This window comes from Rhincodon typus, chromosome 19 (genome assembly GCF_021869965.1).
Source record: "Rhincodon typus isolate 14 chromosome 19, sRhiTyp1.1, whole genome shotgun sequence".
Lineage (NCBI taxonomy): Eukaryota > Metazoa > Chordata > Chondrichthyes > Orectolobiformes > Rhincodontidae > Rhincodon > Rhincodon typus.
Window position 1 is genome coordinate 18,493,745 of NC_063350.1, and position 6,158 is coordinate 18,499,902.

The following is a 6,158-nucleotide window of genomic DNA, read 5'->3' on the forward strand; positions in this document are numbered from 1 at the left end:
TTTCTGATGAAGGGTCTAGACCCGAAACATCAGCCTTTCTGCTCCTATGATGCTGCTTGGCCTGCTGTGTTCATCCAGCTCTGCACCTTGTTGTCTCGGATTCACCAGCATCTGCAGTTCCTACTATCTCTGACGTGGGTTGTTGGGCTGTTGTTGAGCTGTGGTTGACACCTGCTTTATGCTCTTTGACCTTGCGTTCAGGGTATTACTTGTCAGGGACTCAAAAGGGCAAATGCATTATGACAATAGTCACACATTGCAGAAATTTCCTTCTCATTTATACTATCAATTTTTCATTTCGAATTCTTAGGCTGTGTTTGGAATAAATCATTTGTAACAACTGACTCAACAGGCATTGACAAGTAATGAATGTTTGCCAAGCAATACAACAGAGCAGGAAACAAAATATTCTACTCATGAAAATATTGAATAGTATAGAAGAATTATAGAGTCATAGAATTGCACAGCATGGAAACAGATCCTTCAGTCCAACTTGTCTGTGCCAACCAGATATCCTAAGTTAATCTAGTCCCATTTCCCAGCATTTGGCCCATATCCCTCTAAACCTTTCCTATTCATGTCCCCATTCAGATACCTTTTAAACGTTGTAATCGCATTCATCCCCATCACTTCCTCTGGTAGCTCATTCCATTCACGCATCGCCCTCTGCATGAAAAAATTGCCCCTTAGGTCCGTTTTAATTCTTTCCCCTCTTATCTTAAAAACTAAATCCACCAAATGTCTCTGAAAACTCATACCTCTTTATTTTTAACTTTTAAGCCAATTTATCACAAGTTCTCATCTAATCCATGCATTCTCCAATTACCTCTATATGATGCTAGACAGTGGATGATAATATTATGAAGCAATTAGACAATGTTTAAACAAAGTCTAGAATTAATGATTCCATGAAATTGAATGCATTGAAAATAAAAATATTGTCAGAGACTGGATGATGATATGTGATAAACTCTCTTTCCCTTCCATCTTTTGTGCTGTATAAAAATAATTCCAGGAATTTCCATAGCCTTTTAATGGATTTTAGTGCTTCTGTTGATTCATGACCTGTTTTAACAGACTTTGACTATGTGATAGCATTCTTGTGCAAAAAGTCTCCAACTGATGATGAATAACCTTGATATGTCACCTCATTATAAGTATATGCTGGTTATCACCTTTGTATTAGCAGCAAGATTGCTGGTCCAACAGTTAATATTGATAAATATATGTTGCACAATCTTGTGCATTCAATGTTAATAATTGTTTCCATTTACTTTCCAAGGGCTTTGCAAGTTCAAATTTGTGGGTTTTTTTGTCATATTCTATCAAAGTAAGTACTGGTCTTAATCCTTAATATATTGCTAGAACTGTCATTAGACAAGTCCAGGCAACAAACACTGTTTCTACATTGTTGGGCTTCAAAGTAATACTTGAAATTTTAGTAGTGTTAATGAAACCAAGTACTTTTCAATAATTTGTTCACCAGACAGTATAAAACATGTAATGAAGACATAAGTGAATTTATTATACAAAATCATAATTGACAAAATGTAATTCAAAATACTTAAATTAAAAAAAATCAAAGAACTGTGGATGCCGGAAATCTGAAACAAAAACAGAAAGTGCTGAAGAAACTCAACAGGTATGGCAGCATCTGTAAAGAGAAGAACAGTTAACATTTTTATTCCAGTGACCCTGCATCAGAACTGAAAATAGCTGGGAAAAGTTGGTATTTATACAGATAATGGGTGAGGGGAGTGAACAGAGTACATGGAGTCAGGACCCAGAGAGTGAGAGAGAGATAAAAGGGACAAACAAACAGAGATATTGCTGATGGTAAACTGAGAGAAAAGTAAATGCGAGGTAGCGTGCTGAAAAATGGATTGGCAAATGGTAGGAGCAACCCGTACAAAACAGGATCTAGGGGTGTTGGGGAAAGGTGATGAACATAGAGGAAGTTGTTCACTTTCTGAAATCGGTAAACTCAATGTTGAGTCCTCAGGGCTGTAAGGAAATAGGTGGAAGATGAGGTGTTGTTTCTCCAGCTTGCAATAAGCCTCTCTGGAGTACTGAAGCAAGCCTGAGACAGAAATGTTGGCATGGAAACACGGTGTGCTGAAATGTCAGGCAACTGGAAGTTCAGTGTCATTTTTACAGACAAAGCGTAGGTATTCAGCATAGCAGTCACACAGTCTGTGTTTTGTCTCTCCTGTGTGCAGGAAACCACATTGTGGGCAGTGAATATGGCAGTCTAATTGAGTGAAGTGCAGACAAATTGCTGCTTCACCTGGAAGGAGTCCCAGGGGCTTTGAATAGCAAAGAAGGAGCAGGTAAACAGTAAGTGTTGCACCTTGGGGGTGCTGTGGGGGTGTGGGGAAGTGATGAGAGTGGAGAAGGAGTGGACCAGGGTGTCCTAACGGGAATAGTGCCAGCAGAATGCTGAAAGGGAGAGGAATATGTGTCTGGAGGTCACATCCCACTGGAGATGGCAGGAATGGTGGCTTACAATCCTTTGAATATCATCGTTGTTGGAGGGGTTGGGAGGGAAGTGGTGAGGGCAGAAGTGCAGGAAATGGATTGGACATAGCTGAGGGCCTGTCTATGGCTGTTGCCAGACCTGCTGAGTTTCTGGTTTTGTTCCTAAAATACTTCATTGTTTTATGACCAGGTATTGACATTGGATATATACAATTAAAATGCCCTACTGATCTTTTCTAAAGAGATTCCAGCCATCAGACAGCATATCATCCCGATGCACACCAGATGTTTTGAATTGTTAGAGAAAAACAATGCATTAATAAACAGTCCACATTTTCAAATTCAATAGAGTTCTAATCTAGCACAAAGCACAGTTAATTACTAAAACCATAATATTGCATCATCTTCATACTATTGATTTCCATTATTCCTGACATAACACTGGTCAAGTGATAGAGTCATACAGCACAAACACTGACCCTTCAGCCCAACTCATCCATTCCAAACAGGTTTGAACTAGTCCCGTTTTCCTGCATTTGGCCCATATCCCTCTAAACCTTTCCTATCTACGTATCAGTCCAAATGTCCTTTAAATGTTGTAATTGTACCCACCTCTACCATTTCCTCTGGCAACTCGTTCCATATACGCATCACGTTGTGTGTGAAAAAGATTCCCCTCAGGCCCCTTTTAAATCTTTCCCTTCTCACTTTAAACCTATGCCCTTTAGTTTTGGAATCTCTTACACTAGGAAAAAGACCTTGGCTATTCACCTTATCTATGCCCCTCATGACTTTGTTGATCTCTATAAGGTCATAAGAATGATTTTGTTGATTTCCATGAGATTTTAATAATATTTGACTTTGTAATAATGGATACCAGAAAATACATTATCAAATGCAAGGTCTGCCAGGAAATCTAATGCATTAGCATAAAAATACAAAACCGCATAAACACAAAATTGTGTTTCATGATAATTCAGAAAACCTTTGACAAGTAGGGTGGCATGGTGGCTCAGTGGTTAGTGTTACCCACCTGCACTTTTCCCATAGCCGTGTAAATTTTCCTCTTTGAGGATTTATCCAATTCTCTTCAAAAATTATTATTAAATCCTTTTTCCACCATCCTTCCAAGTACTCTAAAGTAGATAAATTGATATTGACATTGAACTGAATCTTCTAATGCCACTTGGACAGAATTTTATTTCATGAGTTCAGTGGGTTCCCAATTACTGTCCATGAAATTCAGCAAATAAATAACGGAGGAAACATCAACAAGTATGATATAATGCATAACTTTATTTAACTTTATGAAAGAGTTATTTAATTACACATTGTGTTTTCATTTTAAAAGTTTGTATTAGTATAAACCATTGTTCACTTCTGGCAGGTATAGATTACAATGAAACAAAAATTCCAAAGGTTCTATAAAACACATGAAATCTGTCCTATCAAACCAGTGCCCAGGTGGTGAAAATGAAAATCTAACCTTTGGAGCTTAACTTGATTGTCACAACTTTACCTGACACTGAAGGGAAAGGAAGCAGAAGATTATCTTCTCTGGTATGACTGGTCTGAAATTAGATCAGGACTGTAAAACTCTGGGTCACTGTCTGCCAGGGCAGTTTTCATCTGCAACAATGAAACCAGTGCCATGGTGGAAAATGTGACAAGCAGCTGTAACTCCTAGACCAAGAGCTATTATCTCCAGTTGAAAGGACAGAAACACATTGTATTGCTGGCTGCAACCAGGCAAAGCAACCTACCCAGTGGCAGGTGAAGCTCACCATGATGTTAGAAGACCTTTCTTTAAAAGGGGACATTTGCATTTTTTTTTCTGCAAGGGTAGGAGGAGAGGATCCTAACATCACCAGCAGATTAGTTGCCAACTACTGCAGCCCAATAGGGAATCTTTTACTGACCCAGACAGTTTTGGCAAAATTATTGACAGGCTTGTTGCCTTGATGAAGCCATTGTATTGTGGCCTAGTATCCTCATGTAGGAATGTAGCCAAAGTCATCAAAAGGTTTATACTAAATAACATTTTGTTTGAGACAAGTATGAAGGAGAATAACAGAGATAGCATGAGAAATATAATGTATTGTTTACACCACCAGCAAAGCAATATAACCTACCAGTGGACCAAATGTACCTATGACTTTATATGATATGTTCTATTTACATGATAGGTAATGGCTGGTAAAATGCAATAGCGACTGACATCTGAATTGGATTCATACAGATTCACACCAAAAGTAATATTCATAGAATCATATAACTCACTGCATAAAGATATTTCTTTACATCCCACATCGGTCATAAATAATCTGAAACCTTTGCCAAATCTCCATCCAGTGGGAACAGTTTTTCTTTATATACTCTATTAAGATTCCTTAGAACATTGAACACTTTCTTTGGATTCACACATTAACCTTTGCTGTAATAGTAAATAGAGGCTTCTGTAATCACTTCACAGAACTTAGGGTGAAATCTTATAGGAATCTGTGCAAAAGTAGGTTATGGTGGAGATTTGTGGGAGAATTCAACAAGAGGTCCAGTAAGACCCATCTTGACGTCAGAAGTAACTTACGCCATCTTCTAACCTTTCCACAAACAGCATGGTAAGTCTTTTTTTAAAAGCCGAAAGAACTGTGGATGCTGTAAATCACAAACACAAATGGAGATTGCTGGAAAAGCTCAGCAAGCCTGGCAGCATCTGTGAAGAAAAGTCAGAGTAAACATTTCGGGTTCGGTGACCCTTCCTCAGAACTGATGGTAGCTAGGAAAATTTTGGTTTATATGCAGAAGGTAAGGTTCGGGGTGGGGGTAAGGAGTAAATGATACATGGGGATAAAGCCCAGAAAGAGAGAAGGATAGTTGGAAAGACAGAGGAGTGGATAACGATCTGGCTAGGAGGGTGAATAACTGTTAATGGAGACTGTTAGTGGCTAACAATAGGTAGTGTAATGGCAGACTATGTGGTAACAAGGCTTGGTGTGTGGGATTGGGGACTAGAACATGGGACAGTACAGGCTCTAAAATTATTGAACTCGATTTTGAGTCTAGAGGGCTGCAGGGTCTCCAAGTGGAAAATGAGGTGTTGTTCCACCAGCTTGCACTGAGCTTCGCTGGAACACTGCAGCAAGCCTGAGACAGAGATGTTGGCCGGCACAGAGAGGTGTGTTAAAGTGGTAGGCAACTGGAAGCTCAGGGACTTTTTCTCATGCAGAACGTAGAGGTTGCCTCAATTTCTCTGCTCCCCTCACCCAATCCAATGTATCTACGTCAGAATTGACTGCATTCTGTGCACTTAGATCCAACCCTGACTTTGTCGTTAAGCCTGTTGATAAGGGTGGTGCTGTTGGAGTCTGGCGTACTGACCTCTACATCGCAGAGGCTGAGCGCCAGCTCTCAGATACCTCTTCCTATCTTCCCCTGTACCATGACGCCACCATGGCACATCAGGCCATTGTATCAATGACGGTCGCTAACCTCATTTCATCTGGTGACCTACCCCCAACCCCCCACAGCCTCCAAGCTGATAGACCCCCAGCCCTGCACAGCTCACTTCTACCTCCTTCCAAAAATCCCCATACAGTATTGCCCAGGCAGACCCAATATTTCAGCCTGCTCCTGCCCCACAGAACTCATCTCTATCTTGACTCAGTCTTTTCTCCCCTGGT